Source organism: Caretta caretta, chromosome 15 (assembly GCF_965140235.1).
Source record: "Caretta caretta isolate rCarCar2 chromosome 15, rCarCar1.hap1, whole genome shotgun sequence".
NCBI classification, from domain to species: Eukaryota; Metazoa; Chordata; order Testudines; family Cheloniidae; genus Caretta; species Caretta caretta.
This window is the reverse complement of record NC_134220.1, coordinates 9,855,801-9,869,832: the sequence shown is the minus strand read 5'-3', so window position 1 is coordinate 9,869,832 and position 14,032 is coordinate 9,855,801. Positions and strand designations below refer to the sequence as shown.

The window sequence follows — 14,032 nt, the reverse complement described above, 5'->3', positions numbered from 1 at the left end:
AGGATACGCTGGCTTTGAATTTTCAAGCTTTTTGCTTGAACATCTCTAAAGCCAAGATTCTCTTGTAATCACTGGACTCCAGCAGCTGGGGCTTTAAGAAAATGCAAGGTACTACAAGACTCATGATAAAATTGCAGGAGCTGTCAACCTCATGAACAAACGCAACTGATTAATAACAGGACCAAAAGACTGAAAACATCGCAGAGTTTCCCTAAATTTACAAACATATGGAACTGCAGGGAGGCTGAGAAATACAAAAGGACTTTTCGGCCGTGATGCAAAATAAAGAACCCTTCTTTGAAAAGAAGGGCATGGATTTCAGCCTGGTTCATAGTTTATGTAAGATGGTTTATCTTTTTGTGCGTGTTAGAGGGTAAAGTATTATATGGAGAAGAGGTAAATAGAAGTTGCCTTTCTCCTCCATTTCCATCTCTCACTTGTTTTTTTAAAGTTATCTTTAATTCATAAAACTGGAAGCCAAGCATAAAACCTTCGGCTAGGCTCCTCACTGCTTGTCAAACTGTGGCAACAGTAACAACAGATCAAGTCTCCATCCCCAGCAGGCAGCAGATGGCCCATGGTGCTATCTGAGAGGAGCACCAGAATCCCAGTGTTATTCTAGCCAGCTACTGCACAGGAGATGGTAAATGGGGGTGGGAGATGATCGATCAAGAGAATCAGCTTTGAGAAGATGGAATCCTGCCCTGCCGCAGCCTTTGAAAGCAGCCAGAGTGTTTCATGGATTCCAGGGAAGCAGGGTTCAGGGTCCGAATTATCACACATGACAGGTGCATCCTGGGGACAAACCAGTGAAAGGTAATGTGGCCTTGTGGTTAGGGCAAAGGGCACTGATAGCTGGTGAAGAATTCCTTTCTCAGTTCCACTCAAGGGGCAACCCTGGAATGACAATGACCAGATAATATCCTAATTGCCAGGCTTCCCCATCTCTATTATCTGATTCTACAGGGAAAGCAGGAGGGAGGAAAAAGGTAATCCAGATGCCAAGGAACAGCAGGTTCCTGGCATTGAATCCAATGCCTTTAAACCTCCAGGGGTTTAGAAGACCAGCAATAGGCCTGTGAGCCCCTGAAACTGTAATTTCAGGGTCTAAGTGCTGCATTGGCCTTGCCTGGGCCCTTTTCCCAGGGGTGAGTTTCACCCAGGCACACATAAAAAGCTCCAGGTGCCACCCTGTCTTCTCCAGAAAGATGCTTCTGTGGTGTCCCTTTACCAGGGTGGAGATCAGCAAAAATGGGAGTCCCCTCATCCCTGCTTTGCTTTTCCCCAGTGCAATCCCTTGCTATGGATACAGATCCAGTCGGAACACAACGGGCCACCCAGCAGCTTAGTGGGGCAGAAACTGCTGCAGGTGGCAAAGCCCCAGGCTACCAGTAGGTGGTGATTGATTTACCCATCACACATGAAGAGCGGGAAAAAAAGGGCTCTCCCGGATTGATAAAAATATTTAATAAATCTCTTCCCAATATCCCTGCCTGTGAAGACACTGCTTTCATGACTGAGCCATAATGCAGGCAGGTTAATACCTAATTAGTTCATTGGGCATTTAACATTTCATGGATATTAGATCACCTACCAACAAGGTGAGCAAAGCCAGACAAGCCTTGCTTTAAAAAAAAAAAAAAAAAAAAAAAAACAACCCACGCAACATGACAAAACTAGGGATGGGGAGGCAGGAGGTGAATCCATCTCAGCCTGAGCAGCCATAGATTGGTCGGAATTGGTGCAGAAAATAAGAACTTTCACACGTGTTGCCGTTTTAAAGGCCAGTGGAGACAGTAATGCGATTCCATTATCCAGGGACACCCAAGAGGGTTCTCCATTTGCCGTTGTTCATTTAAAAAACAACAAAACAATTACAAGCAGGAGAACGCGACATGAATAATCCATCTGTAATTGCAAAATATATTTCCGAACATCAAATAAACTTTTCCCCCCATCTTAGCGCAAAGAAGAAAAAGCTTAAGTTAATTTCCTGTATAAAAAGTTAACGCTGCTGAGTGCCACTAAATTAGTGCTTGAGGGCAGGCACTGTGTAATTCATGTGACTGCAATAAGCACTGTCTATTTCCCGATGGCTGCTGTTTGGCTGGCTGCAGCCTACCTGGAAGGGAATGGATGTTGGGAAGTTCTTTTACCATCTCATTAGGTAGGCTGCGGCAAAGAGGAGAACACCCAGCTTTGGACAGCTCCAGCCTGCTGCCCATTGATCAGCCAAGCTGCAGAGTTTGCCATGGGGCAAATGTTGGCTCTCCTGGATTATCGTTGATCTGTATTTCCATAGCACCTGGGAACTCCGGAGGAGACTGGGGCCCCCCGCTGTGCCAGGCGCTGCAGAATTAGTGCAGCTGAAGCAGAATTAGAATAGTTGAACAAAGTCTTGTTGAAGTCATCTATATGAACATCACTGCCATTTACTTAAATGGGAGATGCAGCTGGGAACCCACAGGCAATGCGTGGTCCCTAATTGCAGTACCAGGGAGCAGATCTTATTTTTGCACTAACCCTGTCAAAACTGGCTTTGATGGAGTCCTGTGTTTACTGCGCCTTGCTGATTCCAGATCAAATCAGCTCAGTTTATAAGTGAAAGACATACCTCACAGCCAGTTCCTCCCACTCAGCCTGGGCTCAGAGTCAAGCGTTCGTCTTTCCACCAGCAAGCAAACCAGGCCATCAGATATACCCGGGCAACCCAACTGCCTCTGACTTCTACTCTCAGCAATACCTGTGTTAACCCACTCGGCTACATCAGTGAAACAACAGGCCTGGTTTGACCATGTGTCCCGCAGGAATTTCATGGCTGCTGTTGTGTGAACAGGCAGAGGCTCAGCTCGACCCTGAGCCTCATGACAAAAAGGAGAAAAACCTCTTTTCATGTGTAAACTCAGCCGATTGTCCATGGAATTGGCCACCCGAGCTACACGTGGCATGTCACGCTGCTGGGGCAGGAGTTGCTTTGCAGAAGAACAGAGCACTAAGAAAGGAGAGGTTGCTGCTCACTGGTTTACTGTTTTTTACTGCTCAGTTTTCCTCCTGTCACTGTACGCCTTTGGGAGATTAGCCTTTTTGCATGTGGCTGCCTTTATTTATTTATTTTTGCAAGGTGAATAAGACCTAAAAGCTAAATAATTAATTATTGCCCAGTCCAGAACAGTGGGGCAGAAGGGGTTAAGTTTCTGAGGCAGCGGGAACCACCACTGCCAGCTCAGTGACACTGCTAAGAGAAACACTGGAATCCCAAACACCTGAGTTACACAGGTCAGGGTAGATGATAGAATGGTCCCTTCTGGCTGGAAAAAATACCAAACTATGCAACTCACTGGTCCCCAGGTTTATGCCAGGAGGCACTTTCCTTCTGCTTTGTTCCACGGGATGAGTCATCGGCCCGGAGGCTAAGCGTGTGCAGACGGCTTGGACCATGTCACAGGTCTCAGTTCAGGAATCTTCATTTCCTGCCATCTAAACCCATTTTCTACCTCCTAAAGTGATTCAGTTTAAACACAAACCAACCAGGGTGGGGAAATGTTCCCCCGAGATCTGCATGTGGAAGGGACCCCCTGTGTACAGATCTCCCCATTCCAGTATGGACAGGGGAGCTCAGCTATCTCCCCATCCCTAGATCACACGAAGAACCTTCTGTATGTCCAGTGAGCCCCACTTTGGGAATCTCCCTCCACACTCAGGAAACCTCCTCTGGGTGCAGGAGTTCCCCTCTGCCCCACAAGCAGTGTAGCTAGAAGAGGAGGGACAGGGAACATCCCAGCTACCCATCATCCTCCCACAACATCCCAGGACTACCAAGCAGCTTGCTCTGAGCCTCAGACAGCATGAGCTGTGAGGGTAATCCCTGTCTTGCTCCATAAGGATGTATATGTTGGGTTCCTCCCTCATCCTTAGCAATGGGACGATCTGGGGAAAACTCCCAAGTTCCATAAACAGGAGTTTTCGTCCCTCTCCTGTAGGCAGTTCCACGGGATGGGCATTCTCCACATCCCGTGTTTTCCCTGGCCACCGGGCGGTCTAGGTGGTGCATCAAGAATAGAGCTGAGGTAGCTGAGTCTTTGTTTTCCCATGAGAATGTGTCTCTCCCCCAGCTCTGTGCCTGGATTTGCGCTCTGCTGTGGGGGGCCCCAAGGAAAAGAGCTAAGCTCAAGGCCATTTCTGAGCCCAGGATATCCCAGGCGAGGTTTGCAGTTCAAGGAATGAGTTTTGCCATCCCAGCTTATCCTCCTCACCCACCTCTTAACCTCACATGCGGGACACAGTTCCCTTTACATCAGGAGGGGGGATCTGGGGCAGCTGAATGCGGTGGCAGGTTTCCCTGCATTTTTTCACAATAAGAGTAAGTGGACCACAAAGGCCAGTGAACCGCAGACCCGCCTGACCTTGGCGGGCTCTTAGGGCATGTCTACACTGCAGTCAGGTGTGATTGCAGCACATGCTCACATACCCCGGCTAGCTTTGACCTAGCTAGCATGAGTACCAAGAGCAGCCAAGCCAGAGCAGGGCAGCTAGCTGCTCACGTACATAGCCAGGGTCAGTCAGTCCATGCTGCCACGACTTCACTGCTGCTACTCGAGCTAGCAAGATCAACACACGCATGTCTACCCAGACTGCGGTCACACCTCGGACTGGGGTGTAGACATGCACTAAGATTTCCAACGCAGGCACACTTTGGAGCCGTTTGTCCTGCATGAAAAGGAAGCACCAAGCAGAGCTCTCAGCACCGCACAGCTTAGACACGTTTCAGGAAAGGTTAATTGGAAGAGTCCCTTTTCCTGATTGTCTTATTTGTTCTTTAACGCAACAAGCTGATCAATAATCCATTTACTTAAGAAAGCACTTCTCCCTGCATCCCAGAATGGCGTCAGCCCGCTTAACTACTGAGTGCGAGTGACCCTCACCGATGGTCAAGCTGTTCCATCTTGAACTCCAGGGAGGTCTCTAAACTCATCCCACAGCAGCACCAGAAGCTCAGGTGGCGGTGAGGAGGAAGTGAGACAGAGGGGGTTAATTTCTTTTTTTGTTCCAGGATAACGCATGGGTTTACACTAGAGAAAGTGCCCCCAACCCCCTGTAGCTTGAGTGGATTTCAGACCCAAAAGGGCTTGATCTTTGGGTCCAGCTAAGCGGCGCATGGTCCAGGACAGGTTTGGCATTACACCCCCTTTATGGCACATGCAGGGGCGCCTCTACCTGCCAGAGTGGAGGCAGAGGGGCCTGGTCACAGAGGGGGTGGGTTGGGCCTAGTGCTGTCTGGGGAAGGACAATTCTGTTTCAGGACAACTGTCAAGGTTTTGAAATGTGTTTTAATTCGACACTAGAGAAAGACAGGACTGATTATAGCCTGGTGGCCAGGGCACAGGCCTGGGCGGTGGGATGCCCAGGGTCAAGGCCCTGCTCTGCCTGGCTCAAAAGGGTTGGCCTGATTCAGCATCAGCTGGAATGACGAAACAGGGACTTGAACCCGGATCTCCCAGGGTCCGGCTACGCAGCCCACAACCACGAACCTCCCAGCGTGAGCTGGCCGACTGGGGGCTCCTGCTAGCACTCTAAAAATAGCTGCGCAGACAGCACTGTGAAGTGGCGGCTCGGGTTGGGACATGCGCAGGGCCTGAGCTGCAGTTTCAAGGAGTTCTCTACGCAGCTGTTTTGAGCCCGAGCCCAAGCCCATGGGCCTGGGCTGGGAGGCTCACTGCTGCAGGCTGTGTAGACACAGCCCCGTATTCTAGGCCAGTGGCCTCACTGGCTGGCTAGCTCCCTGGCACTTGACAAACTTCTCAATGAAGCCCAGATAGCGCCTCAAACTCTTTCGGCTAAGTCGAAAGAGCAGATTCCGTTTCAGCTAGTGGTTGGACTGGCTCTAGTCCGAGCACTCCTACACCATGCTGACTGGGGGCTAGTTTATGTAGCTGTCACAGCTGCCAGAAGCTGGTTTATGTTCAAGGCATTCTCAGGTTGCTCTAGCTGTGCAAAGTGCAGGAAATACAGAGAGCAGCCACGTTATAGGCCACCCTCTTTGCCCCGTCCCAATGGTGCACAGGGGAGTGACACTGACTGGGAGAACAGGATTTCTCCCAATGCATTCAGAAGTCAGACAAGAGTTTCTGATTAGCACAATGCTATAGAGGATGCAATTGTATCTACCACTGAAAAGCCTAAGAAACCAGTTACAGGGTTAAATGCTGTAAAACGACAGATGAGCAGCTGTCAAGTGCGTGACTAAACAGAAATCCAGACAGGTCGACTTAATTTTTTAATTTGGCTAGCTGATACTCTCCTCTCTGCTGCTGGCTCAGTTTCTGCCCCTCTCTCCTAGATAGGGCAAAAGATGCTCCCTTCAGTTGGCCATGAATACGCTGAGGAAAAAAGCTAATCCACCGTGCTTTATCAAAACACAGACAAAACGTTTGGAAAAAATATACCTGAGAACAGAGATCTGACTGCAGAGATGTTTCTAAGAGGAAATATGTGAAACCTTAGAGCAACTTTCCTTCTAGGATGGAGAGCAGACGCATATAGCTGCCACGTATAGATCTAATGAATACGTTAGGAAGCACATTAAACCCGAGATAACCCTGTCAGCAACCCAGAGTGACAGTAACATAACGGAGTGGAAGGATCATAGTTCTTAGCTGTAGAGCACTGGGGCATGGTGGATGCTGTCCACAGGACAGGCAGAGTTCATAGAGGAAGCCTGCTTAATGCTGGCAAACATTTTAGATTTATGGTCTCTTGGACCCTCTGCTACACTAGAAAGTCGACTCCTCAGGGCTCACAGCACAGAGAGCCTAGAAATAGGATATTTTGCTCACATAAAAGAAAAAGAATCAGCGTAAAATATTTATGAGAATACCATTCTGCAGCCAGGGACCTGTGATCTTCTCTCTTTCATGAGCAGCTCTCAACAGCCTTCTAGAGAGAGACAGAGAGAGTGTCAAATAAACGCTGCCCTCATTGATACCCCTGGAACTGACGTCACAGAACTCATGAGTGTAACTTCATTATTTATATCTCGGTAGCACCTAGAGCCCCCAGCTGAGACTGAGCCACCCTGGTGCTGTGGGTTGTACTGACGCAGTGAGAGACTGCCCCTGCCCTGAAGTGTTTACCATCTAAACAGACAAGACAAAGGGGGGAGGGAGAGGTATGTTTTCTACATTTGACAGCTGGGGAACTGAGGCACAGACAGATTAAGCGACCCTGCCCATGGTTACACAGACTCTGGGGCAGAGCAGGGAACTGCCTCACAGTCTCCTGAGTCTAGTCCAGCACCTTAACCACAAGGCCATCCCCTGATGGGTATGAGTGACAGCAAGATTTGGCTCTGCGTGGGGCAAAATGCCTCACCTGCAGGAACAGAACCAGAGCCCCAGCTAGAGAAGCAGAGGGTGGTTTTGTTGGACAGAGTAGCCGAAATTTGTTACTGGGAACAATATGAACCTAACACCTGTAGCAGAGCGTTTCCATGCAGACGGACAGACCACAGGGAGTATCACATTTCCTGTGCTGGGTGTATTGCTCTTCTGCAACAGATGCTGTGGGAAGACAAAAGGAGCACAATTCTGCCTTTACGTGGAGATGTTGAACCCTCTCAGCAAGAATGCTGCTAACAGAGAGCCAGTTCAGAGACCCTGTTCCATGGGGTTAGCAGCAGAATTGGCTTGCCAGAGAGTGTGCAAAGCAGCAAAAGTGGAGTTGATCAGAGCACTTTTCCTGTTACATTAAAAGCCTTCTCCACCTAAGCACAGATGGTTCCCTCCCTCCCACTGAAGTGTTTATTGTCTTGTAAAATGAAAGAACACTTGCATTTGCTAACTTTTAATGAAGCCTGAAAATTATCACATCCTGTGTTTTTCTGCAGAGCCGTCAAACTAGAAATAAAGCTTTGGCAAATCAAGCACCCAGGAAATGTTTAGTCCATAGTATCTGAATATTTGTTGTGAATCGTCCCTCATCAATATGAATTACTTAATCACCATTTTGGAAGCTTGGTATTGTTCCTGTTACTTGGGCTTGCTTTGTTTCTATGACATCTTAATTCTGCGTTTTATTTCATCTTCAATTGTGAAATATTTAAAAAGCAAGGATCTTTCGGTGAAATTCAAAAGAAAGTGTAGCGTTTAGACACAGCTGTGGTAGCTGTGTAGTAATATAGCCTGGTGCATAGGGCGGAGGTGGTTTGGAGAAATTATGGTTTCTCTCATGCATGAAGACAGAAGATACTCTGAATGCTTTCTGTGGAAACTAGATTTGCTGTTCTTATTTGGAAGTCTAAGCAGTGTCTTTTTCAATTTCCTAATCTGATTGATCACAATCAGAGAGATTGTAAATTTCACGCTTGTCCATAACAAAACATGCTCCTGCAGCTGGTCTTCTGACACCGCCAGTTGAAAGTCTGCATTAGTGTAGATATACATCACAGGCAGCAAAAAACAGGACAGTCTGGGGAGGCAGCTCAGAGAGCAGCAGACCGGCTAACATCCTGACTGGGGTGGGGGGGGAGGCGCTTCCCAAGAGGGGAATAGAAATAGCTTTCCCCCTTCCCTCCCCCATTCCTGAAGCTAAAGGACTGAGAGAAATGCAGATTTGGTGAAGTGCAAACAGCCCTAATATTAGAGAGTACGACACCCTGCTCATGATTTAAATTGTCACTGCACTTAGCTTGAACCATTTTATTCTCCGGGGGAGTTTGTGTTACCAATTAGACATGGTGGGCCAAATTCTGTGCTTGGTTACACTGGTGTAAATCTAGAGCAACTATTGAAGCCCCTGGGATGACTCATCCCTGTGATCATCCTGTTTTCTGCCAACGAAACTTGGCGGATTTCAGTGGATTCACCTCCCTGTGAAGCTAGAGGGACAGCTGCGAATCAAGCCCCGTGGATTCACACTGGTGTGGCTATGAGCAGAATCTGCCCCAGGAGAAATATTGCTGAAATCCAGCGCTTGATATGTCACAGCATTTGGAGCCACATCAGCTGTTGTAAACTGGCATAGTTCCTTTGACTTCAATGGCTTTGCTGATTGCCACTGGGTTAAGATCTAGCCCCATAGATATAACACACAAGTGTTTTAGGGCCAAATCCTAGGAGTTGCCAAAATTTCCCACCACAATCACTGGGTTGAGGGCCTGAGGGTGCCTGACATCTTGCAAGACCAGGTCCCTTGCCCCATGATGTTAGCATCAGAAGGTAGTCCTGTACCAGCATCTCCTGCTCTAGACCCCCAGAATAATCCGTATTTAGCCAAAGCTCAAACTGGATTGTCATTAGCTTTGTGTGTGATAGAAGTGTGTGATAGAAGAGACTTTTTTCTGCCCCTAGTAATAGCCCATTACAGTGCAGAAGTAAAAGGGCAACACTTCAGAAGAGACACACTAATTACTCCTTTGAATTGGTAACTGTGTTCTTTGCACTTGTGGGTCAGGGGGTCCCCCACATCCTACAACATGCTGGGGAGGTGGGTCAGAGAAAATCAACTGATCTGCTTGCATGCTGATTTGATTAAAAACATTCAAATAGTACACGATGCCAGGAATATCGATGTGTAAAGCTTGAGTAGAAGCATTTACCTTCCTGTCCTCAAATGGTGCCTCAGCAAAGTGCTCTGATTATTTCTGACAATTGTGACACCCGAGAGGAAGCACCATCTAGTGCCTGAAGCACATGACTGGGGTGGGGGGGGTGTCAGAAAAACGGCACCCTCTTTCCTATCTCTGCCACTGACTGTGTGGCCTTGGGAAAGTCACTTCACCTCATGGGGAAACAGGTTCCTTGTAAATTGTGGGCCATTTAAAAAAAATAATAATCCCACTCAGAGGTGCTGCAATGTTAATCTTGATATCTAATCCCAGCTCTATCACTGATATGTTGTGATGCCTTGGACAAGGCATTTCAGCTGTCTGCCTCAGTTTCCCCTTCTGGAAAACAGGGCTAATAATATGCTTCAAGGATTCATCGTTTAACCTTTTAAGATCTTTGGATGCAAAGTGTTCTAGCAGTGCCCACTGTTGGTGTCCTTAGAGATAACATGAACCTGCCCAAAAATCAACAAGCAAATGGCAACAAAAATCTCCCTTTCTGTTAAGTCAATTTTTAAAGGAGAAAATAAACCAGTTCTGACACAAAACTGCATCGGTTTCTTCCAATCTCAGAGCCATCCATTGTACAGAACTTGTGATGGCCCACAGGCTGCCAGAAGAACCCCTCTGAATACGTGTGGCGCAAACATTGCTTTGAATTACTAACCGCTATTTTGGTTTTAAGTCACAATCCTTGGTTGAACCAAATGGTTAGAAAGCCACTCTATAGAAGAGCTATGACTCACTTTTTAGAGATCATAATTCTGCCCGATGCATTTAAACTACCTTTTCCTTCTTCCCGTACAAGTGACAGAGAAGCTAGAGGGTCAGGACCTACAACACAAGGAAGAAAAAGCCACTGGATGCCTTTTACCAGTGTGTGTGTTTGTAATTAACGGAGAGCTACCACCTTGTAATCTAGGGCTTTGAAATTCAGGAAGCAAATAGGAATACGAATGCTTATTTTCTCAGCATCCAATAGTTGGAATAAACCACTGGGGCTTCCTTACATTACTGTACAAACGTCTGAATGAGGAATAAATACTTTAAATAAATCTTTCTGGACTATTCAGGCCTGATTTTCCAGAAGTGCTGAGCTCCAACAACACCACTTGGAGGCAAAGAGAGCTGCAAGAAATCAGCCAAGCGTACATGGAAAATCTATTGCTATGTTTTGAGACTGACAGATTTATTTTTTTTTTGTCTGTAAACGTTGTGTAGTTAGCATCTATGCCAGGCGCTTGGGTTTATCTGCTGTGCCCCAGAGGTATCCCTGCGGATGTGTTGGAGAGCAAGGAGGGGTGCAGCCCTCCTGGCAACTAATCAGTGATGGATCTGTGCAGCTGGCAGCCCCGCTCCCACACTGGACTGACTGGCACTGTCCAAACCCGAATAGATCCTGGTAGCCTGGGTGCACTGGGGGTGGGAAAGGGTTAGGGTGGAGAGGGTTCCACCCCTTGCACATGGGCTGCCCAGAATCCCTATGGAGACCCTGCTTGCACCCTCCTTTGAGGGCTACTTGTCTGAAAGGAGGTGGGGGAGGGTAATGGAAATGGCTCCACCTCTCTCCCCCAGCCCCACAGGGCAGGTGCAAAAAGGAGAATATGCTGTTCCTTCTTCAAGGAGGACAGGGTGCACTGCCCAGGAACCTGCAGGAGAACACTGGCTGTTGGCACTAGAATCCCTTCTGGGCACAGACTGCTGGGTGCCCCTCTGTACCCTTCTAACCCATCCGAGGGCACCTAGGACAGTAGCCAGTACTGTGCATGGCCTGGCATGCAAGGCCAATCCCAAGTGTTGGTTTTCAGCATATCAGCAAAGCTCTGGAAAGAGGACAGCAGCTGGCACACAAGGCTGGAGCCTGGGTCGGATTCTCTGCTGCCCTGCACCAGCATCTACACCCAAGCAAAACACAGTCATTCTGATTGGGTAGCAACTTTCCCCCACTCGGTATAGGAGCATGATTACACAAGGCATGGGGCCGTGGGAATCAGGCCCCATCTCGTCTTCCTGCATGGGCTCTATTTGGAAGATAGAAAGTAACTGATTCTTTGTGAATGCAACCAATAAGACACAGCTTTTTATAGGAGCCCAGCTGCAATAATGCTGCATTACCACTTAACACATGAAAATGTGTCTATTTAGACTCCCATTTCATCCAAGTCCACCTAGTCACAGTGAGCCAGTTAGTTGCTGCGAATGAAAGGGGAGCAGATCCAAACCTAAACTGGAACCTTCCTAGGTCCTCTCCTGAGTTCACAAGAAAAAGATATTCATCTGCATTTTTACTGACTTGGTGATAAGTTCAGGGATGCGAGTGCTAAGTAGGTAATCGTTCGATGGGTTCCAGGTTCTAAAGTTAGAATGAGAGCAATGCAGGGTGGATCAGTGGGAATTCTGGAGGTTCTAAGAGGATGCCCTACAGAGTCCAGGGGGGCTGGCTCTAAAGTGATGTTGCCGTAGCTGGTTCTAAAGCACAAAATTATTTTCCAGAATGGATATGGGGTTCAGAGACAAGGTTCTCAGCGTGCTAAAAAGATTTGAAATAGCAGAGCTATTGAACTCCTTTTAAAATAGCTAAAGCCAAATCGTTAGCAGATGTAAACCAGCACAGATCTGTTAACTTCAATGGAATTGCAATGATTTGTATCAAATGAGGATTTGACTTCTAGAATGGAAAGGTGGGAAGAGGTTTATAAAAAGAAAATCCGACTGTAGGCTGAAGGTTTTAAAAATGCTAAAAAGGACAGAAGGCAAAGCTGCTGGCACAACAATAAAGGGAGAGGTTCCAGAGTAAGCTCTGAGCTGTAAGTTTCCAAGATAATATACAATCCAATCATTTTTCTTCTGTTAAGAACTGCACGCAACTCTCAGTATTCCTCAATCATCAAAGGATGAAATTAGTGGCAGCAACCCAAGAAAATAAGAAACCCTGACCTTAAAACACTATACTATACTCCTAGTTCAAAGCAAAGAAACGTTTTCACTTTTCATGGCTCTTAAAGTTATTTTATTCAGTCCTTTTATTCTGCTGTCCCTGCATTTTGATTGGGATTGATTTTTTTATGAGAAATCCTCTGAGGAATTCCAGACAGACACCTACACAATTATTTGTTTAAACACAAATATCAGTTCAAAAGCACAAAAGACTAGAATAGGCATACACAGCCATCATCTCTGTTTCAACCTTCATACACACCTCAGCCCTCCCCAACAATAAAGGGGAAGACACAGACGTCAAGTAAAATATTGGTCTCTCTGTTAGACATCTGTAGACCAGTGTGTTCCATAATTACTAAATAAAATACCACAATCAGATTTCATTATCGCAGATGTTCTTTAAAGAATGAAAGGCAGATAATAAGACACTGAACCTTTGCGGGCAGCACAACCTGCCACCTATACGTTTTAGCCCTAGGATGTAGTGGGTCATGACAATGCCAGCTTTGCAGATTTGGGTATTTCCAGCACGTTTATGCACCTGCCTATTCTTGTTACTAGTCATCCTGAAAACAAAACCTGCCACAAACCACTAAGTTACTGATCACAAAATTTACAGGAACACTTTAGCATAAACTCAGAATTAAGAGCTAAGCGAACTGGTTTGCAGGGAGTGGTATACAGCAGTCGTTCTCAACTAGGGGTTGATTTGGTAAGTAAGTAATTTTTAAGTGAGGTATAACTTGGGGGTACGGAAGACAAATCAGACTCCTGAAAGGAGTATAGTTATCTGGAAAAATTGAGAGCCACTCCAGTACAGAATTAGTTTTTTGTTTTGCAAATCATCAGGTATGTCCCCCCCCCCCCCCAACAAATGGGCTATGCAAATATATTCCAGCATTCACCAGGACCACTGCTTCAGAATATTTGAGGGTGGTCCTGGGTTACTGGTCAGCAGAGTCACATGGTGTTATTAAAGCACAATGATTGGATGACTCCCAAAAGCACAAGGTGAAGGCTCTGGGCTAGGTACCCAGGGGAATACAGATTTGCAGGAATATTTGTGATGCTTTAGCCTTCTGTGCACATTTCTGTGAACAGTTGTGCTTGTTTGCCTGTACTGGGCCTGACCGTGAAGGATGCGCAGACCCCAAAGAGAGCTTGCTGGTTGAATGTTCACCAGTCCTTCTTGCAGCAGTCACCCAGCTGTATCCCCTCTTGAACCACTAGTTCTTAGGATCCCTGGCTCTTTTAGGAGCTTGGAGCAAGAGTTCACCTGAACTGTTGCCCTTCTAGAAGGGCTAAGGACCTGCTGGGGCCGGGATGAAATAGCAGGACAGGGCTCATTACAGGAATCGCTCTGCTCAGGGTTCATTTTGAAATGATCCAACTTTGACCGTGTCACCTGTAAGCAAGTGCGAGATCCTCCCACCTGGTCAGTCTTTCCTCGCTCCCTGGCCACCGACCTCTCTTCCTCCAGTTCAGGTCCTC

The 14,032-nt window shown here is 47.1% G+C and overlaps 1 protein-coding gene across 2 annotated transcripts in view; it reads right to left on the bottom strand.

Moving 5' to 3' along the window:
- The window catches only part of SRRM4 (serine/arginine repetitive matrix 4), a 148,528-nt gene that overhangs the window by 133,754 nt on the left and 742 nt on the right, over nucleotides 1-14,032 (bottom strand). The window lies entirely within an intron of this gene.